At 49.8% G+C, this 25,802-nt stretch overlaps 1 protein-coding gene across 4 annotated transcripts in view; it reads left to right on the top strand.

Moving 5' to 3' along the window:
* LOC149342503 (uncharacterized) overlaps positions 1 to 25,802 on the top strand; it is a 239,808-nt gene that overhangs the window by 159,684 nt on the left and 54,322 nt on the right. For all 4 annotated transcript variants that reach the window (XM_089544892.1, XM_089544890.1, XM_089544888.1 and 1 more), the window contains one exon: positions 11,476 to 11,539. The gene's annotated coding sequence lies outside the window, so the exon portion shown is untranslated. The remainder of the gene's footprint in view (positions 1 to 11,475; positions 11,540 to 25,802) is intronic.

Below are 25,802 nucleotides of genomic sequence, written 5' to 3'. Positions count from 1 at the left end.
CCCCCCCCCCATCATCCGCTGCCTTCTACCTGATTCCCACCGTCGCACAACACTGGTGCGGCGTGATGAAATTTTTCGAGCTCGACTCGGCACGTTTCGCACTCGAGCGACGTATTTTACCTGTGGTGGCACCCGCCTGCGCGCTGCCGTTCTTCTGTTTGAATTTTTACTTTACGTATGCACTGCTGCGAGCGTGGTGTATCATGAAAGGTTTAGCGCTGAAGGGCGCTGTAGTTCTCTGCTGAGACTCATAAACCGTGCATTGCTTTTCGAGGGAGGTAGGCGTCGCCCGCGAAGAACAACGAAAGCGTTTGGACGGAGTGGAGATTCGCATGCTTCGCGTAAATGGAAGACTGACGCAACTTTCGCGCCTGCGTTTACAGATGATAAGGCGCTGTTATACCGACTCAACCGAAACTACTTTAAAGGGCAACTGCGCAACTTTTTGGGAATTCTGGGAAATTCAAAGATTCAAATCTATATAGGCATTAGGTAAAGGCTGCCGAGTGTGTTTGCGCTAGCATTTAAAATAGTGACGTAATCGAAGATTAAAATTTTAAGCTTCTCCTCAAAGCACCAAGAGAGTGCGGGGAAGTTCAGTGTGACGTCAAGGAAGGTAAGATTTCAAACTACCGCTGCCATCAACCACATCCCACCGTGCCTTGTTTGATGCTGCCAAACAACTCTCAATGGGCTTTGCCTTCGGTGACGTCGTTTTTTTCTTTCAAAGTAAGCGTTTATGCGTGGGAAATGTACCGGTACGCTCCCCCCCCCCCCCACACACACACACACACACACTTCGCGCTGTGCGTTGCGGAGAAGCTTGAAGGCCATCGCGATTTTAATTGTCGATTATGTCACCATTTCAAATGCTAGCTCACAAGAACTTCGCGTGCTTTTCCTGCAAGTTTCAGACATTCAACCCCTTTAGGCTCGTCGATTTCTATAACATATGCAGTTGCGCTTTAAAAAGTGGAACAGATTTGACGGGGCGCTTCTTTTCTAATGCCTACAACGATCATTCACCCAGAGAACGTTATTTCTGATAGAGGGGTTTTCGAAGAAAGGTTCCTTAATAGCGTTCTCGTTCTCTCAATTGCTGCTTGGGAGGCCGAATGGGGACGGCCTGCATGCATTGAGTAGTATTCACCAAGCGAACGACCCTTGCAAACATTTCTTTACGCTGTCTATACACCGTCCATAAACTATTGTCTATATGGTATATAGACTGCCTATATACAAGTCCTATAGGCCAGATTCTTTTACCCTCACACGCAGGCTGCTGGCGCGCCCCTACTTTCGACACCAGTCGCCATCTATCGGCGCGCGCGGACCGATGGACTGCGGGTCGCGCCGGCGCCGCGCGTAGAATGCATGTTTACGTGTTCGCTTCTGTCGTTGTAGTGCTTCATCATAACGTATGAAGGTGTGTGCTGTGCCTCACTACTCACATTTTCCCTCTACCAGACAGTACTGCGGTTATCTTGCGCGCAGTTAGTCGTTAACGTGACATCTCCGAGTTTTTTTCCGTTCATTTGGATGTGAGTAAGTGCGGCGAGGCAGTGCGCGTCTGTCTCGTTGTTTGGGCCCACCATGATGATATTGATATTGATGATTAGCGCTCGTGTCCTGTCTTCACCTTTTCTGTGTCTCGTTTTTCGCGCTACGTTTTTAAATGATGATATTCTGCTGGCTCATGATTCTAAACGCTGGCACTGCATGCTAGCCGCACACCTAATACTTGATATTGAACAAAAAGTTTTTTTTTTTTTTGCAGTGGAGCACCAAGACGGTAACGATTTAAGCACGTTCGCGTTCTAAGCGTCAGCACAATTCACGTGAATGTCAAACTAAATGTCGTTAAAACGCATCAATGTGCTCCCTTTAATAGCGTGAATACTTCCTGCAACACAGCCATGCAGCGGAAGTATGCTCGGCAATGTTTCTTTAGCGCCCGAAGTGCGGATATATGCAGGCGCGGCCGCGGAGCTCCCGTAGCCCCGCAGTCCCCAAAGAAACGCCCGCACCGCGGCGCACCAGTCGGCTTAAAATGGCCGCGCCCAGGAGCGGCTCTGGATTCTGGTCTATAGACTAGTCTGTAGGCAATGCAAATATTGTACATAGTCTATAGACAGTCTATAGATTTATGGCCATTCACTTTGCAGACTTTCTTTCTATAGACTCTGAACAGACAAAAGGAAATATCTATAGGAAGGTAAATAGTCTGTAAGAAGCCCATAGACAGTCTATAGACCATTTTTATAAGGGAACTCACACTTCATATCCAAGTTTAGGTGTATAATCATCGTATCGTATCGGTATATAATCATCATAATCATAATCGTGTTGAAGACCGTTAAAACTACAAACGTCTGTGACTGTCGGTCCTTAATAAGAGCACGAGATCAGCAGATAGCGCTGTAACAACCCCGCATAGCATGAGCTATATACAGAGACAGAAAAAAAACTAGGCTTGTAGTCAACTTTTTCTTTTTTAGTAGCAGTTAATGTGCTGTCCGCCAGGCTACGCTACGTTTCCCTCCTCGCGCGCGTGCCCTGAAATGTGCTCGAGCCACGTGTAATAGAGGCGCTACGAGGAGCTCATAAAGTGATACACTTAACGCTACTCGGATACTTACCTCCTCCATTTCTGCACCAGGGTTCGCGGCGATCGGCTGTGTCAGACTCTCGTGGAATGATAAGGCAGCAGGAGTGGAACATAAGCTGCTCGCGATCAGCAGTGCTGCTTTAGCCAGCATGAAAAAAAGAAAGTGATCGAAGAAGGAGTACCTCGCCAGGGGAGGGGGAACCCGCACGCTTCCTCTCCAAAAGCTTCGGTTTCACATCGCTCTTCCGACGCGACACCGTCGCCGTGATTCCCGCTCTCGTTTTCTTCCCCGGATCCCGGCTGCTTTCTTTCTTTTTCTTCCATTTGCCTGCGCCTCCGTGATTCGTTTATTCTCCTTCTCTGATCTCTGCTTCTCTTCCTCGCTTTCTTTCTGCCTCGAGTGCGGTTCTTTACGCCTGCTTAGTGCTGCATATATAAGCGGGCAGCTCTGATCGGAACGTCGATCTTCCATCTTGGAAGGGGGGAGAAAGCCTTTCCCCGCGCGCCCGAACCCCTCGAAGCTGAGGGGCGCGAGCGGCTCGCTGCAAAGCGCAAAAGCGGCACGACATCGCAGCCTACTTCTTTTCAGCTTTTTACTTTTGTGTTGCCGTACCGGCGTGCTGGGCGGCTAGTTGGAACGAGAAAATAAAACAACAAAAACGGAAGTGAAAAGAATAATTTGAACTAGAGGGCAAACAAGGAGGGCCGGCGCTCGCACGCGCTCTCTCATTCTCCCCCTTTTTATGTTGTCCCCTTTTTCTTCTTAACGAGTTTGAAGAGAGCTCGCGGGGCGGGGGCCAAGTGGTTTGCGCTGAAGAGCTGCCCGGCCGAGGTATATAGGAGAGGGTGAAACGCGGGGACAAGCAAGGACACGTCCATCTTACGGCGTTTACCCGTGCTGCTGCTGCTGCCGGCGGCAGCGGAGTACGTGTCGGGTGCGGCAGCGCCGTCCGGAGAGCGGCCCTTAAATTACGCTCTTAGCGCCCCGACTAAATTGAAGCTGGCCTTCCTAATGAGCATCGCGCTGCACTGCCAGACCCTCTTTCCACATCCCCACCCTTCCGCTCTTCTTTCGTGTCCCCCGATATCACGCGGGGCGCCGGGCCAGCGCGAATGCGGCCGTCCTCTTCATTTCCTTGCCACGTTCTTGGGGCTGTCTCTTACCCTCCTCTCTCTCTTATTTTTTTCTTTTTCGAACTTTTAAGCGCGAGTTTCTTGCTTTTTCGCTCGGCGGTGACCTGCAGCGCCTTTCGTGCGGCCATTATTGCTATTACTCCTGTTTTTGCCCTCCCCTCTACTCATTTAGTCTTTAAGCACCGCCCGGGCCTGATTGGGGCGCCCCCCGTCTGATTCGCCCTCGTAACCCCTTTTGACTGGGAGCACTCTCTCTCTCTCTCTGTCTCGCTGTCTCTCCCACGAGCGTCGTCCAGTTAGCAGTTCCGTGCAGTAAAGCCCCTGGAAATTTTTAAAGTAGCGACAACCTTTGCAGAGCGCCGCCTCTCCCTCTCCTGCGCCCGTCGCCTCTTCCCATTGGTCGATGGTTTCGCGCGCAAAAGCCCTTTAAACCTGCGCTTTTCGCCGCCGCGGACGCCATATTGTCCGCTCCAACCGCGCACCGTAGGTTCGGCAGGCGCCGTTGCCGACACTGCGCTTTTGCTTGCTGTGAAGAACAGAGGCTTTTGTTTTGCTCGGAACGTGTGTCAGTCACCTAACTTCAAGCCGTCTATCTGTGCGGCATGACGGGCAGCTGCGCCTTCGGGTGCAAGAACCGTCACGACGGTGGAAAGCGGTTCTTCGCGATCCCATCATCGAAAACCGACGCGGGCCGGAGGAAGGTTCGGTTACACAAAACTGGCCGGGCGAATTTTAACGCAACGCCATCGACCAGACTTTGCGATGTAAGTGACGTGCTTTCAATAGCTGCTGAGTTTTCCTTTTTTTTTTTCAAGCTACGCTGTGCAGTGGTTTGTTCGCGATCGAGCGTATGGCCGCAGTAAGCTCGACATGAGGGCGCTTGCGTTGAGCGCATCGTGATTGCACGCACGCAACCGTGTAAGCGTCTACCGGGGCGAAGGCTCCCGATCGGCTAAGTCCGAACAGCGACCGCGTCTACCGGGGCGGCAGGGCCGCGCCAAAGAACGCCAAACCGGCAGGGAGAAACGGGGCAATTTCGCGGCGCTTAAGATGCGAGGCATACGTCTAACTGTAGAGTGACGTTCCTTAAATTTGAGCGCATGCCGCAGTTAGACATACATGCGTACTATAAGCGCAGATCAAACTGCGCTCTGACATGGTGAAGCGCACGCGTTACATTCTGCAGTCACGCGCATGCGTGCGTGTATGTTATATATATATATATATATATATATATATATATATATATATATATATATATATATATATATATATATATTACAGAAAAAATCAAAAAGAGAATTATCGCGCCGTTACGCATCAAGGCACCGTAGGCACCGCTGGTGGAAACACCAGCTAGCACGCGCTGGCTTGCGTTTACTCTCGAAATATGAACAGTAGCTGTGGGTATGCGTGATAGTGCCCATCGTAAGTGCGTCTACCTCGCGGGCCGGGCCGGGTTCGGGCCTATCGAAAAAATCTGGCCGGGCTGGGGCAGGTAACGAAAAAGGTTGACGGGCTCGGGACGCGTGAATAATAAAGGCGCGTGCAGTGCTCTAATAGCGACTATACGAATATGGAAGATTATCGGACAGATGTGTTAAAAACGAGGTAGATTTTGCTTCTCACTAAATGACTGATGCCGATGAATCATTTACGAAGAACTTCATTATCCCATTGCTGGCAGGCGAAGGATATTTGCGAGGTAGGTTTTCTCTTCACTAAGTCACTATTCCAAAGAAAATTTTAATGCCGGAGTCTATATCCTTACAGTTCATGCACGCGAGAGAACATTACGGGAGGCACAGATAAGTACAGACGTAGCGTGGCCTTCATACCGTATTTCGAGTACTCCCTCAAGCGTCTAACCTGGTCCGCGATACACTGCAGCAGACCAAAACCGAGAGCCACTAGAAGAGCGGATGAACTACAGGCCTTTTAATGCCTTCACTTGCAGGTGTCTTTTCGAATGTCAAACCTGTGCATCCGTTGTAGCACGTCCAGCGTTCCGGCGGGGACGGTCGTTCTGTTTGCATACTCCTTTTCACCAAAACGGATCACCGCCAATTCATTCTACGGCCTCGTGATTCACGGTCACGTTCAATGCACGCCCCACTCTCGATATCAAACTTGGCACGCCGCATAAAGCCCGGCGCACCCGGACACGGTGCGCGTGCGGCTCTACCAAAACACTCCATCTATGCGTGCTCATTTTTGCCTTTAGACGATTCAGTGAAGCATGCAAATCTTTCTCCTAAGTCACCGATGTATTTATGCAGCGGAACGCACGGCTAATGCGGCGGCATAGAGAAGAACTCGGCAAGTACGGGAATCTAGAGCAACCAATTCAAAAGGGGCGTTAGTTCCTTCGGAGCGGGCTAGAGGTCGCCACCGCAGTCACATGAAATCACAAAGAAAACAAAAGTCGTTCGCCCGGCGTGCGGGGGAGGAGGAGCGAAGAGGGAGGGCGACTTGTCGCTACTTTAGTTTTTTCAGGGGCTTTACCGTGCAGCCGTCGCCAACGCCACCGTGCGGAGGCCGAAGGCATTCTGCAACCCTGCGTGAAACAATCCCCCTCGCGGTATCTCCGTTTCAACACCCTGCGCCGCCTGCGTCTGGCTCTCTGTTAGACTGTTCATATCCATAGTTTAATTGCCTCCTTACGCTATAGTCACTTTTCTGTTGCCAAAAAGAGTCTAGGGCCGGCGGCGGAGGAGTTTACTCGGGAGTAAACATCTATTAACGTATCTATGTACCACTGTACCCCACACGGAAATGTGCAGCTAACGTACGCTGGATGTGATTTAGGGGACATGCCGCGTTCCCCATCTTTGGTGTGGACTATGGCGGTGAGAAGTCCGGCCAGCTACCAAGGGAAATATTTTTGGCAGGGATATCCAATTGTCCAACTACACTAAATTAACGATCTCTGCTTAGTCGCTGTAATGGGCCAGTGCGCATTCGTTCTACGCACAACGGTTTGGCTAAAGTACAGTGCATCATTGTTTTACCCAGACTGTTACAACTGATGCTTATCGTGCATTTAAGGACGCACTGTTTTGGTCTCCTAACGATACATTTATAACGTACCTTTCTACCGTTCCGTATGCTTTACTCAGTCTCACTTATAGTTGTTTCGTTAGCCTCCAAATATCGGTGGCTGCTGTTCATGATGCGGAAGTGCATACCCAATGTACTCTAAATGATTCTTATTGCTCTGTCATTTCCTTTAGTATGCTTTGGACCCATCACTAATTCTTGGCTTCGATGGAAGTACTTTTTGGCTGCTTCCACTTCCCCCCACATGTCGTTAACTGTGCCTTCTTTGGCAAGCTCTATTAGTTGGAAAGCACGACTCCAGACGTACCAATCCAGAGCTCGAACCTTGTCTTGTGTGACCGGAGTAACTCGGGTAAGTTCGGTTTAGTTCGGAGGAGCGTCGCGCAAGCTGCAGGCAATGGGGCGCCAGCTGTAGCCAATGGGGCGCCAGCTGTAGCCAATGGGGCGCCAGCTGTAGCCAATGGGGCGCCAGCTGTAGCCAATGGGAGGAGGGCGTCCCATCAGCTGCCGCCGAGTGGAGAGAGGACGATGAAGAGCGAGCAACGCGGTTACGTGTAGATGTAGATGCCAGAAAGAGGCGAAGTATGAACACCTCCTTTCGCGCGTCTACTCGGTTTAACTACGTTAAAACCTTACCGCCTTTTTTCTTCACATTAACCTCAAAGCGTACTGTCATACTTAGCGTTTTCAGGCCCCCAATAATTAGCTGCAATTATTTTCCTGAGTCACTCAGCAGGACTGTGTCATCAGCTCAGTGAAGGTTACTGCATGTATGTCTGCATGAAAATACGTCCATTGCGAGTTTATTGAGCCGAAACGCGGGCTTAAAATGAGGCGGGGGGGGGGGGGGGGGGGTTGTAGAAAAGGGTAATCCTTGTGTTCGATAGGTGTCCCATGTGAACGCTTAGACCTAATTCTTCCTGGCCGAACCATCCGAATACTTCTCTTAGACATGCGGGGAATTAAAAAGAAAAAGAAAAGCGGCGTTGTGTCTTACTGTTTGACCCGTTTTCTCATTCTTCGTTTGGAGTACTGTTGTCGCCACGGCAAACTACACATGTGCACTCTGCATGGTTATAATCTGAGGATAATTCAACTGCTCATTGTTTGTCAGGTTTTTCAAGCGTCGGACGTATAGTACTTGAAGTGTCCCTACGAGTAATGTCAAATTTCTAAGTGTCGAATGTCTATATACTGAGTGCTTGTTGCACTCAGGATGTGCAGCCTTTCCCTGTCTCTCTGTCTCTATCCATTTGCTCTATTCTTCGATGACGCCTCGGCCACGCTGCAGCCAACATTTCGCACCGGCAGCAGTGCAAGGAGGAGAGTACAAACTCTTGCTGCCTCGCCCGGCGGCAGTGAAGCTGGGACGAGGGGCACGCGTTAACGAACTCCAGCGCTGGGAGCATCGCGTTTGACGGATCGAAACTTTTCGACGACCCGGGGACGGGCCCTCAGTAAGCGCGCGACGACACCGCGGCGGCAGGCGTAAAGAGATTGCCTTTTTTTCCCCCTAAATCACTGGACGCTAACGAGCGCGAACCGCCACGAAGGCGAGGGGGCGCTAAAAGCTCTATCCGTTCCAAGTTCGGAAAACGCCACACCGCCGAGCTGCGATCGCGGACGCTGTTACACTTCCTTTCCGGTTTAGCGCGCTTTCGCGCAGTTTTTGGAGTGAAAAGTAGGACGGTGAACGAGTGACTTCAACCCTTAGCTCAGGTCGTTGTTCGAGTGTATGGACGTTCTTTCTTTATCCATGCGCGATACACACAGCAAAGTATATAACTCCTGTCGACGCGCATGATTCAAAGCCCCCCCCTGTTATTTTTTTGTCAGTGTCTGAATATTTTTTTTTGTGTTATGCCCTCTGATGCGCCATTCGCGTGCCTTCATACTAATCTGTAATGACTAGAAAAAGAAGCCCGACTGTGGTAGGACTGAACTCGAGCGAGTTGGTTATCGTTTACGGATAACTTTTTCGCATCGACCTCGCCTGCTCCGGATCACACCAGCACCCTTTTTTTTTATTTTTTCAAGAACGTATGTAAGCGTCGGCTGTTTAATTCATTTATCGCTTCATGGACTAATCTGAAAAGGCTACAGAGAATTATTTCCTGCTTATTTGGTGGATTTTATTTCAAAGGACGATCAAACGGCTTCTTGTATATTCTGCGCACCAACTTAGTTGGCGAGTAAGCGGCGAGTGACTCGTGTTTGGGGCCAGTGAACGCGTAGAAGTAGCACCGAAAGGATCGCCTTTCTTCTGTCTCCCTCTCTCTGTCTCTCACACACATACACGAACGAGCACAAAACATGATCATAAATTTCGGCGGCACTCTTTTCAGCGCAGTTCTCCGACCCTTTCTATTATACGCTGTGCAAACACGTGGCGCGATGTGAAGCAAACTCGGCACCTTAAATGCTGTTGAATGTAAGTGCATCCATGAACGCTGACTTTTACGAGCCTATGTCGGCGTAAACTTTCATTACCCCGCTCCCTCAGAATCTCTCCGTACGGGATTCATACATGGTCGAAGCAACTGCGAATGTACAAAGCGGTTGTTAGCTTTCTTAACTGCGAATATGTGGACATCAGCTCATATTAGCTGTTCACAGTTTCAATCTTGCCATAATTCCTTTTCTACCGACTCTGCAGTGAACATGGCTCGGAAAACTGTGGGGGTTGCAACATAGAGTAACGCAAGAACGAAATTCACTGCCTGTGGATGACATGCTGTTCCCATGACGTGAAAGAAAGCGCGGTGGCGGGGCCAAAACTTTTGCCTCCGAGCTCTCTAGCCGCTTTGCGCCTTCTCGTTATCGTAGCAGCGGACAGCATTAGTATAGCGACTGCTTCACTTAGCAAGAGAAGGGAACCGCGATCGGAAAAAGCGTTCCGATGTTATGTCCGTTCACGACAGTAGCCGCTGCTCTCGGCATCTAGAGTCATTTGCATCGCGTTCCGGCGTTTCCCGAAGTGCTAATGTCCTTCTCCAAGCAGTTGGTCGTTAGCAAGTTGCTTAGCAGCGTCGTTACAAGTCTCTAGGGAATGCCATTACCGGACCCTGATAACTTCCCGAGGAGCTCATATAGATTTGTGTTCGTATTTCTGGTTCTCTGCCGTGTCTCACTGTAAAACCTTTATTCCTGCTGCTCTTCAGCTTTATTCAGCTAACATCGGAAGAGCTGCGGTATTAAGCGCGCCGACTGCGACGCCTAGGCCCCGACGACTTAATTACAAAGAACCAAGCCGCAAACGAGCTGGGATGTGGCTGATGAGTTTTATTCAGGTTTTCGATAAGAAAATTTGTGCTATGTAGCTCTTGGGCTTCGAATATAGTGCCGATGCGTACCTTCAAGTAAGCATGGCGGTGCGCAGCTTTCCTTCTAATACGTGATCCTGCTTAACGCTGTTTGTTTTGAATGCGTCGTTGGAATTGTGACGCCATTTTTTCGCTTGCCCGGGCCTAACTGCTTCGGTATTCCGTCCCTGCTTTCCGCGAATTCTCGCATATATGTCACTCCTCATTAGCGGGGGCTTCAACGCAACGCTTTTCTTTTTCCCTTTCCCGTTACGACATGCACTGCCTGTCATCATATTTGGGACGCGAAAATTGTTCACGTCAAGAGGGCACTTCTGTCACCCGCTGTTCTTTCGCTTAGCTGTCACTTACGCGTTTTTTGTTTACTCTTTATTTATTCCCTTTGAGGTTCTTGCCCCCTAGAGGATCCGTCTCTTTCTTTATCTCTTCCTTTCTCTCTCCTCTCTCTCTAGATTTTCATTTTTGTTTCCGCTTTTACGAACGCCTCATTTTAACGAAAATATATGGTCACTTGCCGTGTTTTCGTCGTGGGCCTGCACGCGCCATTAGTGTCGTCAACGGTTTTTTTCGCAGACGCGGTTTCGAAACTCGAGGCAAAAAGAAAAAGTGCTTTCGGAAAAGACGATGGAGCGGTGGTTCACATGCTTGACTGCTTCGATGGCGTCTGATGGGGGCCGCGGTGGTTTATGCGGTGTCCCGGGGCTTTCAATGATCTCGTTATGCGTTTATGGATGCTTGTAAAATAAGGCAGAGATTACTGATCTCCGGTCATGCTTGCAGAGACGTCCAGTTATTACAGTTTTCTGCGCCTTCTTTTTTTTTTTTTTTTTTGCTCTTTCGGGCGCTACCGCTCCGCATTCTGGGTTATGTAGATTATTTAGATTCGAGCGTACAGATATTTTGCGGTGGGATTTACAGTGTTGTCCAAGTCCTCAGGAGTGATACTCGAGTTTTGGACTTTCTGAAAAGGATCAGATAAAAACAGCTGTTTTGAAATAGTTTTGAAATAGCTGTTGGAATAGTGAAACAGGCCGGTCGGTCTTCAGAGCATGCGAAAGTGTGGATTTTGATCTTATGGAATTGCAGCGAGATTTCTAAGGAACAGCCCGTGTGATAAGATGCAATGAGCCTCTGAAAAAAAAAAAAAAAAAAGTTCGTTGAAACTAAACTCCTCGGCTGAGAGCGGTTAGCAATTCTGTTTGCATACGCAAATGTCGCAGTGCACGCTTCGGCCTTTATAGGGGTTTTTGCAGTGATTGCTGCCACAGTGGCTTTGGGAATTAATGAACCGAGTGTGTGCTCTGTCTTTGACCTCATTTATCTTTTTTCTTTTTTTTCTTTTTTTTACAGATGAGGCGACTAGGGGACAAGGATGAACTGAGACTCAATGCTTGCGACTGAACATGAAGCCAAGGTAAGGAGTGCAACAAAGTTGTCTTCGTCCGCTCTATACCTCTTACACTCTAGACACGAATACGCTTGTATGAGAGTAAAAATCCAGCAAGCTGTCTTCTAACGCATTTTCTTTTATCAAAGGGAGGATGCTAGAGTTCACCTTACTCCCTTTACATTCCTTTCTGTTTGGAGTGCACTGTAATCAGTCTTCGGTGAAAGCAGTGGGAGGGAATCCTTCGATCGTTTTTTCTTCTTTTGTCAGTTGTGGGTTACTGCATCTTTGTTAAGATCTTCCACTTAAACGCAGTAACCTTTGCTTGTTGCTTTTTATTCGGTGTGCCTTAACACTGTGGAAAGAAGAAATAAATAGAAAATGTTACACTTCACACGTGTTCGCTGGAAGCATTCTTGATGGCAGCTATAAAAGTTGCGTTACAATGCCTTAAGTAAGTGCGTTTTACGAGCTGTTTATAGGATTTGTGCGTCAGTGCGTAGTCAGCGTCTGTTGGACGAAGCACAGTAAGGGAGTAAAATGGGTAGGCTACGAGAGCTAACTTTACGAGAGAAGCACCACTCGTTTAATGAGACGAGGAAGCTAATTCACGTACCAGTAAAACTGGCTTGCAACGTGAGCATTGCTTGGGTGAACAAAATGGGTTTATCATGCCAAGTACGTGGTGCGTGTACGTTGCTGTTTTACACATTTTATTCTGATTTTGACTCGGAAAGGGAAAATAGTTGAAGAGGCACTCTTTGTGCTGTGGTATACACTGGAGATAAATTAGGATGGTCTAACAAGCGACATTAGAGGGGATCCGCAGGTGCTCGTATTTATAGACTAAAGCTTGTGACAGTGACACGCGGAGAGTTACGAAAAATATATGTTTTTCCCACCATCTCACTTTTTTCTTTCGTTTCAGTGGCAGTTTTTAAAAATGGTGCTTGGTTGCCCCTTTTGATGACTTTTAAATCAAAACAAGCAAAAAAAAAAGGGGGACTTCTCATACTGGTCCTGAAGTATCTTTTGTAGGAAAAGTATGTATGTTCGACCGCGTCATTGTGGTCCTATAGGAAGCCAGAAGCGCCAAGAATAATCGGTGGCATGCTCTCCCTGCAATAGAAACTCACTCCGCGCATAATTGCTGTGGGCACGTGGTAAATATATCACTGAAGGGTACATTCACCTTATAACCCAGTCCTCGTGCACAGATATTGTAGTTCTTACCTTGACTTGTAGAACTTCTTGTTAGCTCTCGCGCCTCAAGAACATCCTTGACCTTACTCCGAATGCTTCTTCATCTTCTTCTTTTTTTTTTTTAAATGAACGGCTGCCTCTAAAGGCTTTCTGTATAGGTTTAGCATTGGTGGGGCCTCCGTTATAGGTGTATTCCTGTAAGGCAACGTGGAGTCTGGATGCTTAAGGAGAAGGAGGAGGTTCCGAGATGTATAAAGGCGCGGCGAACTGTCTCACTATGGGTGGCCGCCTGACCCGTGCCGTGGGGTCAGAAATGCAGGGGTTGAAAAGGAGGCAGAAAAAGGGCGAAGGGTAAGTAAGATGCAGGCCCGTGCGCCCTCGTAGCTTTACCGAACGCGGTTTTGGCGAAGAAATTAATTTTTTTTTTCGCATCGGCGGCGCCTTACCCGAGATTTATTCATTGTCTCAACGTGTAATTCCTATACTAAGATTTAATCCGCGTGTATCTATTCTACTCCGAGTTCAGAGGCGGCGATGAAATGGTTTCTTTCTCGCTGTTCATTGCGTTCCATGGACTTTTGGCTGCGGGCGTATCGGCTACGCACGGTTTAGACCGTGCTTGTGTAGGTCCAACCAACGCCACCTAACGCAGGACCGTGCGTGGTGTCACAGCTCGCCAGACTCCTGGACACTGGAAACGCATATAAAATGCCACGCCTGATACGAAGCCGTTCGTATAGTTTCGTTCTTTCCTATGCATGGAAGCGGAATTTCGCCCAGCATGGAAGTTCCTTTCGTCGCGCGTGCGAGTCACCTCGTTAGTCACTAACATTACAGTCGGCTTGCAGCAGCAGCTCCGTGTTCCAGCGCGGCGCTTCCATCCAACTGAGTGTGTACGCGCGCGCCGAACGTGTCGCCTTGCGGCCGTGCCAAGTGCTTGACTAACCGGTGGGCGGAACAACGGTGGTCGGCCGCGTCGTTTTGGCCACTGTCTCGAAATCGCGTTGCGCATAGCACGGCGGCAGCCTGCTTTTGCAATCACCGCACTGCCACAGCCCGCTCCGGGGTGTGTTTTTCATCTCCTCTGCGGCCATGTGTGGTGCGACGGCAGCGAAGGCGACACGCAATATACACAGGCGCGTCGCGTAGGCGACGGGCCGCGGCGCCGTTTTTGTTGGCACCGCGCTCGCCTGTGTCTGACACGTTGGCTTGCGCCATGTCGGCGATCTTGTATAGTGGATGGGAGTGTATAGCCTGTTCAGTCGGTGGGAGGTTAAGGCGTACGTGCTCATCGAACGGAACGCTGACACCCAGACAGCCCCGTTTGGATTGCAGTTTCCGTTTGAGATCGGTGCTGGTCAGGGAATGCTTGTCGACATCGAAGTATTGGAAAGCGTCGGTGTGGATCAGCCGCTTTAAAGGAAGCGTCGAGACAGAGAATTGCCGGATGTTTGCGCAGCCACGCAGCCGCGATATATGAGCCGATTATTCGGACTGAGTGTACAGTCGAATACAACTCAAGAATGAAGCGGCTTTTTCCCGTCAAAGAATCTCCCTTCCAGTCAATGGCGTCGGCTGATTCTCATGACAATGCTAGCGTGGCAATACAGGGAGCGGACTATCCCGGACCATGGGACGAGGGGACTATTCCCTCTCATCAGCCACGCCCTGCATTGTGGCGCTAGCAGGCTCATGAGAATCGGCCGACACCATTGGCTGTAGGGGGGGGGGGGGGTTGATTTGGCGGGGAAAATCAGCTTCGTTCTTGAGTTGTATCCGACTATAATGCGATGTGACTCGTCCTCTGTTGCACTGAGGTCTGTGGGAATGACAGAAAATATTGTTAAACTCGTACTCTTTATTTTTTCACCGGCGCTTAAGCGAAAAAGAATAGACGCGAATGATAAAGACAGCGGACTTCGCGTACACAGCCCCTAGAGTTTCAGGAATGCGTACCGTGTGGTTGAAAACAAAGAAAAAGAAAGGAGAAAAAGAAATCAGGATTCTAGTGCGTGTATTTTGCATATTCGTCCTGGAGAGAAACATGTGTTTCACGTTCAGGATGGCGCGAGACGTTTGCGGAGAAGTGTGGAATGCTAGTGCGCCCGCATTATAACTATTTATGAATAATGCATGAATCCCCGAGCGAGATTAGAAAAAAAAATCATATACCTCACGCACCGCACCGTGCACCTCTTTTCCTGCCTTGTATACATTTTTTTTATTTTTTATTTTTGGGTGGAGCAGGAAGAGATGCGAAACGAATATGGATGTGGTTATTGCGATGGAAATTGAAGTAACGCGTTGTAACCAGTGCACGTTTATGATTTGCTTCGTACGCATAGCAGAATTATTATTCGCTGCATGCACTACGATGTGTTTGACTATGGAGGTGTGCACTTTGTCGGCTTCAGTTCCTTGCTTTCCCGCGTTTTCTACACAATCTAAACTAACCCGAGCAATTAAATTCTGCTATCCCAGGGCGGGAAGGTTCTTGTTCTCTGTCCGCGAGATACGTTGTCTTGACGACAAGGACTAAAGGTACTGGCAAACGCGTTTTTAAATGTTTTCCAGGCGGCAGTAAAGAGAGGGGGATAAAGTGCAAAGAAATGTTGGCACCCTCAGTACAACGATCGTGTGGCGGTAAGAAAACGAAACAGAAAACAACTCCATAGACAATAAAGACGTGTTGCATCGACGGCCATATTTTGACGCCGCCGGGCTCCCTTGCTCGCTCACATAGATCAAGGGGTCGATGTTGGTGCTGCCATAAAAGGAAGTAACCTTTTGCATGCGGCTGCGCTCAGTGAACGACGCGCCCGATTTTTATGGGCCGTAAAGTGAGTTGCCTCTGCGGCGGGGGGTGGGATGGAAAGTAGACGCTTTATTGGAAGCAAACGAAAGGTCAGACACAGCACGTAACGCGAACAAAAGCCATCATCCCAAGAGGATAGCTGAGCACTTACACACCCAGTTGCACAAAGTTGCATTTTTTTATGCGCACGTACGGGCCTTTTCGTGTCTTTTTTGTGTGTGCGCGTGCCTGTTCAGGGCTTGCGATAGCCTTCTCACTGGCCTGTATGGTTGTATCATGAGTCCTATAAACATGTCAAATCAAGCTTGCTATTAGTATGTTACGTCACAATGAACTCACAGAGCTGCGCTTTTCATGCATATTGTAGGTGGGTAGAAGTTAAAGCCGCATACCCAATCACTTGCTGGCCTGAACATACTGCGCTCGTACTTAGGAAAAGTACGTTTTATAGTTGGAGGAGGCGGAATGTTAACTTCGCCATACGCCTCCACGTCGCCCACATAGAAGTTTTGCTTGATTTGCGGCTAAACTTGGAGAATGCGTGGCCCATGACGCCACCAAGTTGCGGATACAGCGAGTGGTAGACAACTGTATACGGTCCCGCGGTCCAGGCACTCATGCCACGTACTGCGCTGTCGACTGAGAATCAACATCTGTCCCCAGTAAGCTGGCGGCAAGCGCGTTTTCACTTTCTAGAACAAGGCAGAAAAAAAAAAGGCGATTTTGTATTGACGTGGGAGAAATACATCACCAGCAGTACTGGCCATACCGCAAAAGTGTCATTGAAAACCTCACTCTCTCCTCTCCCGCGTTCTTTTCTTCTTTTGATCTGGCTCGTATAATCACGAAAGAAATTGTTCTTTTATAATGATAATATTCGTTTTGCTCAAGTATTGGTCACGGCGGGCCCACGTTCGTGTCACATTTTGAAAACTACGCATTCCGCATCTTCCTCGCAACATGATTATATAGTTAATCTTCTCCAAGGTGGGCAAACTAGGAATTAAATTGCATGAGGCGCCACGAAACGCGCCCTCTGCGCTATATTCCACTGCAGGTATCGGCGATTGGTCCAGCCGACTTTATTTGTTTGCAAAAACTGCAAAAACACTTCCCCGCATTGGTTTCATTTTTTTTTTTTTTTTTTGAGGAAGCAGCGCGCCAAAGCTAGCCGCTCGACAGTGTTTTAAACAGAGTAAGACTCTTCGATTTCGGTGTTAACCTGGCGACCCGTTCGAGGCGTGTCAGCTTAGCCGAACAATTCCTGAATGCTTCATGCATCGAAGTGCGCCAGAACCCGTGCGCTGTCCTCGTTACCTTGTTTGCAAGTCTCAGCGCGTTAACGGCGTTGCTGCTGCCGCTAGCAACCCTTTGCTTACGGTTCTGCCGCTCGGTTCGGCGAGGCATGGCTGGGAGTAAACAGCCACGGACTATAGTCACGGCTGCGAGTTCCCGCTGCGCGCTTTGTTTTGAGGGGCCCGGGCCTGCCTGCCTGTCTGCCTCGCGGTCACCTCGTCCCCGCGTCATTCATGCCTGACGAGAGAGGCCTTTGCCGTGGGAAGACAGCGGCGCGTCTGACGCGTCGACAACGCCTGTCCGTCCGCGGGGTAAAAAAAATGAAAAGGAGACACGGCGTTAACGAAGCGCGTGACGCGGCACAATTCCGTTAACCGCGGACGCAATCAGCGCGGCAGCCAATTAACGCCATGGTGCCGCGCATATAGGTGCTTGCTTCCCGCGCTTATTTAACGCTGTAAGGAGAAGACAAAGCTCTTTCACGGTGAGCCGTGATTGACGGGCGCACGACTTGCTTCGATTAATCCCTTTCTTCTTTCTTTTTTTTTTTTGCGCGTGGTTGTGTTAATTCTGCCTGCTTCGACGTTGTCAGTATTGAGGGATGTAATGGAGACTCGTGCTGAAGAATTCGTATACCGTAGAGGCGCAGTTTGAAGCAGAGTTGCGTACGAATATCTTTCGCAAGTTTCGCTCAGTTTCTTCGCAGGTGCGATTCGTCGGACCCTCCGCAATGAATGGCCGCATCGCTGCGCTTGCCGGCACGCGAATTGTAATTGCGTCCGCAAAGGGATAGTGTACAAATTCGTCCTAGGGTTAATTTCGCAGGAAATAGAAACAGGAGTTTATACTGTGTGAATCCTTTCTTTCGTACCGTTTCGCAGTAGTCTCAGGACGTCTGTAGCTGCACTAGTTGGGCCACCCAGAGGGTGAAAGAAAGTGCATGTACTATCAGCGTCAAATGAAATGCGAACAAAACACCTGAAACGCGAGCACAAAAAATCAAGCATATTAGAGGCTGGAGGTTAAATACAGGTGTGGGCTATTAACATTTTAGAAGAGCGGTCTTTCCGGCTTCGATGGGAAAATCAACTGCTCATGTATTTTGCCTTCCTAGTATAATATCTGCGATTTGTGTTGTTCGCGTTTCAATTGGCTTGTTCGCGTTTCAATTGACGCTGACAGTACATTCGTGGTCATTTGCCCTTCCTGGTCTGCCCCTCCTGGTCATTTGCAGACACCTATAGATGTGAGCCCACATAGTTTGCATGACATGTTAAGCCAACTGCGCAGCCCCTCCCTACCCTTTATGAGACCTGCTACGTCGCGCTCTGCGTCATATATATACGCCACATCTGGTTAGGCTTCACTGCAGGTGGCCTATTCCTAATCTGAACATGCAATAATTACTACGTCCTGTATTGCGCACGGCTGTTGCAACCTGCAGTTTGCTTCTCGTTGGCTTTTGTTAAAAGCTCTCGGTATAGTCTATTTTATTTATATTCGTACTGCTGTCCTCGGCGCCAGTGGCAGTTCGAGAGCATAGTGCGCCCAGTCATCATAGTCCTTTTATTTGCTCATCGCCTGCGCTAATACTGACGTGGTGGGCGCGCTCTTTCTCTGTTTCTCTCGCACGCACGCACGCACGCACGCACGCACGCACGCATCGCCAGGATGCGGGCATCCCAAGGCCTCCGTCGGATGTGGACTCCCCGCGGTGTGGGCCCAAGGCGTGGCCCCCACTGTAAACACGTCGAGGCGGAGACTTCGCAGCGGCGAACCGCTCCTTCGCGGGGCCCCAGCGCTGTGTTTGGACGCCAACACAAACAGCCGCATGAACTGAGTAAAGGGTCGAGGTGTAAAGAGGGAGAGTGACACCCAGGAGGTAGTTGAATTGTTCGCGCATCCTTGAAAAGGGGACCAACAATGGGCGGACCTCTGCTCTGTCGCTGGCGTCGGTTATCATTTTTCTTTTCATCTTCCTTTCTCCCGGAAGTCAGCGCTGTGACGGTGAATTGCTCTTCAGCTCAAAGACGTACCGCGGGCCCATTCGTTTGCCGGCGGCACTGGTTGCAACGATATGTGGTACAATTTTGTTTGCCGACTTGAGCGTAGGCGCCGAGCTGGTTGGAGGTTCGGAAAACACGTTAGCCCTGGTTTGTTCCGGCTTCCGCCGTCCGCATTTATTTGGCGCTGCTGTTGTCACCAAGAAAGCAATGATGGAAGCATGGTAGGTGGCATCAGGTGCGATGTGTTGTGTGCAGAATGAGCCTGAATGTGGTGTATAGTTTGAGCCATACATTATTAATAAGGCACGCAGGACGCTTACATACAAATATGAGAAAAGTTAAAGCGCAAGCAACGGGCCCTAATGTAGATGTAGTGCTTTGTGCTGCGTGCATGCTCCTGTAGCCAAAAGGTCGCGACTGCAGTCAATTTAATGTGCATTGTACGCTTCACCGTCGCCATCATCGTTCCTCTTATGTAGTGTCGTAGACTGCGCTTGTGTAGGAAAGCTGAGAGCGGGAAGGACAGGGGCGAGACCGGCCTTAAATACTGCGGGTGAGTGCTAATGAAACTATCGAATGGAGAATCTCGGAGTGCTGCTCTGTACAACTCTAGACGCACGAACGTGAACTAGTTGTGTTCATATGCTTACCCCACAAAACGCCCTGCCAAGCAAACGACACACATGAAAGCAGCGACATGTCTCGGGACTATAAGACAGGCAGCTGTTCGGGACTTTATGGGGCATCCGTCATTAACTATACCGCATTCGCAAAAAACAACCTGACACTAACATTCACTGTGCTCAAATCAACCGCATAGGCCCAAAAAATGAAGTGGTCTTAAAAAAAAGCGCCTTGCCTAGTAGGGGTTATAGGTACCTATAACTATAACGGACGTGACATTTCTCGACTGATTGGAATAGCGAGGAAGTAAATGCAAAGTGAAAGGTCAAGTAATGTTTGCCACTATTCACGCTTTAACGGGCCTTAGTTAAGACAGACTGGAGTGCAGCGTTGCACGTTCGCCAGTGTTGCTCCGCTGTGTGGAAGCCTCGACGGCGTCGCTGCCACCGAACAAACAGCGGAGACGTTATGTTGTCGCTTACGGGTATACGTCCGCGAAAGGGCACGACATTTATTCCGGGTCGTGTCGCGGTATATAGCGCTCCTCCGACGCCGCCATTCGATAACAGGCGGGTAGCCCAAGAAAGAAGGGTTGCGGGAGCGAAGAATTTACCGCCCGAGAGAAAGAAGCAACAAACACAAAGTGCAATGTGACATTCCAGGTCTCGCGTTTTTTTTTTTCTCGCCTTTTTTTTGCTTCTTTTCCTGTTGCCCGGAACTCGAAAACGGCGGGGACGTGAACGAGTGGAGCAAAAACAACCTGAGTTGCGGTTCCCGCCGCACGGATTTCGTGGTGACATCTGACAGCGAGCGTCTTGTCCTCCCTCCTTCGTTTCTTTCTGTTTTTCTTCTTTTTTATCGTTCCGGCTTTGGGTTAGCGTCTGCCGTTTTGCTGCCTCTTTACGTGCCTGCCTTTCCCTGTCGCCCGGTCGCTTTCGTCCTCGACGTCAGGCGTGAAGAGGGTTGACACGCTGTATTTGTATAAATAATCGCGCTCAGTGTCTCGAGTCTTTACGCCTGTCACCGCTGTAGATTCAAAGTGCCTAGCGACGTCCGCAAACTTCCTAATTATTAACTCCTTTGTGACGGAGACCCAGGCGTTTACTATAAACAAGAAGCGAAAGAGAAGAAAATTAGCAGAGGGTTTTTTTTTTTTCCAGCTGTAAGGTTTCTATTTATTCCTAAATGTACAGGCTACGACTCTAAGTGCAAGGACCGCCTATTTGGATCGCAGCGAATCATTTCACTAAGTCCTTTTATTCTTCTTATATAGCTGGACAATAAATAATGAAAGGTTGCCGTAAGAAAGGTTTCTTTTTTTCGCTTTGTGTTCATTCCTTGTCGCGAACGTGCTTGCTATCATAATTTACCTTTTTTCCTTGAGGTTTTTATTCAACGTAACAGTCCAAGTTGTCCTTGATTTGTAACGTGGCCAGAAATAGACGGGTGCAAACGAACTACGTGTGCGAAAATCGGGTTACGTGGACTCCGGAATCCGTCCGTCCATCGTTCTTGGTGGTAAAAAGAGGCCTTGCCTCGTGTTTCGCCCTGATTGGAAGGGCGCTAACGTAACAAAACCTTACTGCGGCGAGATAAGCAGCAGAAAGGCCCATGGTTACCGTTTCCGTACTGGAACGGAATCTTTTTCGTCACCCTAAGTAGCCGTTTCAGACGCTGCGTGAAATTGTGGAGGCTTTTGGTTTCTTTTCTACTGAGCTACTTCTACTATACCTTAAACCCAGCCTGTTGATTCGTTGCTTGCCATCCAGAAGAGCCCTAACGAGGGCTACGACTACCTAAATAAAACATGATGACGCCTTTCTCAGAGAACCGCAGTCGCTGATACGCAGAGAGTAACGCGCACAAGCCAAAGTACGAAGACACGAACAGCACGAATTCGAAACGAAGCAAGCTGTATCCAGTGCTAGCGGACCTCATCAGGGCAAAACGAGCCGAAGCGCTTGGCAGTACTCAGGATCGCGAGCTTCCAAATCGAGAAGAAAGTAGCGAGCGAAGGAAAAGCGAGCCACAGGGAAAGGTCAACTTTTTGTTTTCGCACCGAAACCGCGCGCTCTCCCCCTGCAGGCGCCAGCAACAGCGGCATCACGTGTCCTGCGAGCGCACGCGCGCAAGCTTGTTCTCTGCGGCCTTTTCTAAAGTCCCTTCACGTGAGCGCCGTGCTCTTTCCCGCGAATCCAATTAACACACACAGCAAGCTCCGCCGGAGTCCGTATACGGAGCGTAGAGAAGAAAGGCCCCGGTTTCGATCGCGAAACTTGCCTCCTGGTTATCGGCGAAACGCAGAAAGAGAAGCCGCGTGCGCTGTGCGGTTGCCTCTTTCTCTCTCTCCCCCTCTTTCGCTCCGAGGAGAAGAACGAGAACAACAAGACGCAGGCAGGCAACGCCAGCGACCGAGCGGAGCACAGCATCGAAAGAAGCAGAGGAGTGAGCAACCGAGGCACCAGAAAGAGCAGCGGGAACGAACTCGGTTTCGGAGAGGCCGAGGAGGCGAGCGCGCAGGGCCTGATTGGGCCCGGCGAATAAATAGGTCCCTAAACTGATTGTGGCCTGTGTTTGTGCGGGCGTACGTGTAAAGGGCCTCCCCCCTCCCCTTCTTTCCCCCGCTACCTTTTCCCATGTTGGGGTGGCGCGAGGCACGGCGGGCCCAAAGGGGTGAAGCGACGGAGCGGCGCGCGCGCGCGCCCTTCTAGGCCCCAATTGGCGGCCGACAGTTGGGAGCAGCGCCGTCGGGGGCCTTTGTGTGTCTCTGCAAGTGTAGTACGTGCGTGCGTGCGGCTACAACAATCGCGACGATAAAGAGAAGAAAGGAGGATGGAAGGTAGGCGCAGGAAAAGAACCTCTCTAACAACCTCCTGCCACAGCGTGTTCGACGCGCGCGCCTTACGTGCATGCCGCTTGCAGGCGCCGCCGCCTTAGTCCAAGGCAACGCTCGGTTGGACCTGTCGTCAAGAGTCACGCGTTCGGCTTATTATAGGAACCTTAGTGAAGGAGGTCGCTCGAGGCTGTCGGAATGCGGGATTACGCTCTATCGCGGAGAAGGAACTCTGGGGAGCCAGGTTTTCTTTTTTTTGCTGCCCGCAGCAGCTTGGGCTTGAGGCGGTGCCCAGAGAAAGGGTGGGCCACGTAAGCATCGTTGCATCTCTGGCAGCGGCAGCGCGAAGGAGCTGCTCAGTCGAATACGACGCCACTCCGCCGACGGCACAAACACAGCGGGCGAACGAAAGAAAAAAAAAAAAGGAAGAATGCAAGGCGACCTGCCGCTATTGCCTCGGGCGATGTGCGTAAGAACAAATCGATGTTTCGGCCCAAAAGAGAGCGGAGTTATATGTGTTTGTGCGCGCTCGCCGTTGCCCCGGTGTTTGCGCGTGCGAGGTGAGGGAGAGGAGAAGAGGGACTCGGGCTTCCCGTTGTCTTACTCCATCCTGTTTTCCTTGTGCATCGATTTGCCTACGGGCTTCCTATTGCGTGCTACCGCTGCAGCTATGCTGCCCGGGGAGGAGAAACACAAAGTCGCCGCCGGCTCGGTTTTTAGGCAGCGGATCGAACGGGTTATATGGGTGCAGCGAGCCGGAGAGGTATGGTGATGCCTTTTGTTTGTTTTTATTTTATGATTACGGTTGCTCCTCCCAGCGTTAGCTTTGCCGGAGTGATCTCGGAACAGAAGAATCTCGAGGCGCCCTCGGGCAGAAGCGCGACATCTCGAATACCATCTTCTTTCGCGGAGAGCACTGCGTACTCGGGGAATAACGAAATGCATTGGGTCGTGGAACGCACTTACGGAAGCCATCGTTTCCGCGGAGCTTGTCTCGGGTAATGTAAAGGAGGGGTGCCCTCGCTTATATACTATTCACATAAATACTTCGCTGTACGTCTGGTCTGAGGTTAAGAGAAAGGAACACTATTGAAATCGATTTCATCTTTATTTAACTTTACCCATTTGGTTACTGAGGGCGTGGTGCAACGAAGAAAACGGACGTTCGCGGGCACTGGTTATCGTTAGAACTGAAGACAATAAAATAAGTTTACTGTGTTATCTAAAGGACAGTCGAACCTCGTTATAACGAAATAATGGATATAGCGAAGGAATGACGATTCCCCTTGGAAGCTCGGTCAACACGGGCTGTAACCAAGTAATTTCCGAGCCCCTCCAACTTCTTTATAACGAGGTTCAACTTGTTTTATTTGGTCATATGTGTGTTTTCCTGTAGTCTACACTGCAAACAAAAATCAACCAAATGGGAGTTTAAATGATTGCCGTCCACCTTTAAACTCCATTGCTCTCAGTGTCCTTGTAGCCCGTGCATTGCAGTTCAGCACCTGAAGCCTTGCGCGGAACCGTTTATCAAAGGGTTCATGAATTTAAAGCAAAATCCTAACGTCTATTCGAAATAAATCGGAGCGAAACTAGCTGCAGCAGTGTTTTCTCCAGAAAAAGGTCGAAAAGGTGATGTTCCAAAACATGAGCTGAGGTGACAAACTGCAGCCGATAATGCCCCCCAGAACGATGACTTTGAGCACCTGCATTGTAATTTGGGAACTCTGCAGGCCGCGTAAGCAAATTCATGTATGACGTGAAAGGTGCTCACCTGGTGTTCGGTGCTGTTCATCAAGGTCGAGCTCGCTTTGCGTGACAAGCTTCAGAGTTTAAAAATGCCAAGTGTTCCTCATGTCTCATGTCTTGTGAATCAGACAAATGTTTCTCTGTGGAGCGTTCCTTCTTTAGACGCTCCTATACGCGCGTGTAAAGAAGGAACGCAGGTGTGTCATACGATTTCTCGTTATGTCTCTTAGGCTGGAGGCTAACTCGCGACAGGTATTCGAACCGAGCGTCCGAGTGTTTCACTCGCACCTTTGTTTATGGTTTATAGCTGTTTAACGTCCCAAAGCGACCCAGGTTATGAAGGATTCCGTAGTGAAGGGCTCCAGAAATTTCGACCGCCTAGGGTTCTTTAATGTGCACTGACATCGCACGGTACTCGCACCTTTGTGGATTCAGCGTGGATTCAGCATTTGTGGAATCATCGTTCGGACGCGCGTCTTTGTTCCATTTTTCAGTGCGCAACCTGCGTCGAGGTCGAACGGTCGCTTTGACAGTTCTTTCGCCTTCACTGCACGTAACCTGTCTTGAATGCCCTCTGAATCTCTTAATTTCAGCTAGGGGGTCATTAACACGCTTTTCTTCTCTAATTCGCCCCGCTATCTTTCTTCTTCAGACGGGATTAATATATCGTTCATTAATACATCAGCCGTGCTTCAAAACTGAATATTTCTCAACAAAGCTGTTCCTGCTTTGGGCGCGCTGTACTATTACGACACGTGCGCAGCTTCGATGTGCGAACGACAGTGCAGCCGTTTTTCTGAAAAATCTTGGCTGACTGCGCGGAGGAAAGGCGATACGCGAAGAGAGAGGATGAGCGAAAGAAGGGAGTGAGACTCGAGTGTCTATTGGACGTAACCGAGCGCGTAATTAGTAGGTGTACCGTGGCTTGATTGCGTACCGAGAGCAGCGAACCCGACCGACGACGCGGAGCCAACTTTTCCTGTCGATAAGTGGCTGCTTTCCAGATTTCTTTCTCGCCATTTATTTTCCCTCTTCCCCTAAATTCTCCAGACTCTCTCTCGGCAAGTCAATCTTTCCATGCATTGGCGCTGCATTCCTGCACGCCGGGGCCCTGAGTTGAGGATTAGTGATGCAAGTTTAACGACTCGAGTTACGCAAACAGGATATCGCTCTCTCTATATGGCTTCGCCCAGCGCTGTTCTGCTTTCAAGCGTCGGCTGGAAATTTTTGGACGAAATCGGTTGTTTTTTCTGCTCGCGTCGAATTTCGCGGCAAACTTTCGTGTCCGATAAGGGCACTTTTGATGAGAAGGGTAGAGAACGGGGGGGGGGGGGGGGGGGTGAATGGTTTGCGGGCGCTTTGAGAGCCTGCCTAACTGAACATGTGGTGTGCGCTCGTTAACGCGAGGAAAAGGTGTTGAGCAACACCGCTACGCCCTTGTGTGAGGAGGGGTCGATCACCCGATGCGATCGAAAAAAATAAACACCCAGGTTTTGGAGCGGCATTTGTTCGGTATGCACCTCCTATATTATATGCACCTTCGCTGAATGCGCATTGCAGTGACGCCGCCGAGCGGCTCCGGCGGCGAAGGCAATTGAATTTGCTCTGCGCGTATAAGAATCGTCGCCGTCTAGACGCGCGCAGAGTGCGTATACGTCGCACCGAGCCGAGCTATTCTCGCGCGGCATCGTCTTTCGTAACTGGAGTCGATGCTCTCGAGCCGATGCGCCGAGTTCGTTTACAGCGCGTTCGCGTATATCGAAT

Source organism: Amblyomma mixtum, chromosome 5, assembly GCF_055824585.1.
Source record: "Amblyomma mixtum isolate Tamu chromosome 5, ASM5582458v1, whole genome shotgun sequence".
In the NCBI taxonomy this organism is placed as follows: Eukaryota; Metazoa; Arthropoda; class Arachnida; order Ixodida; family Ixodidae; genus Amblyomma; species Amblyomma mixtum.
This window is presented reverse-complemented; position numbering and strand designations above follow the sequence as displayed.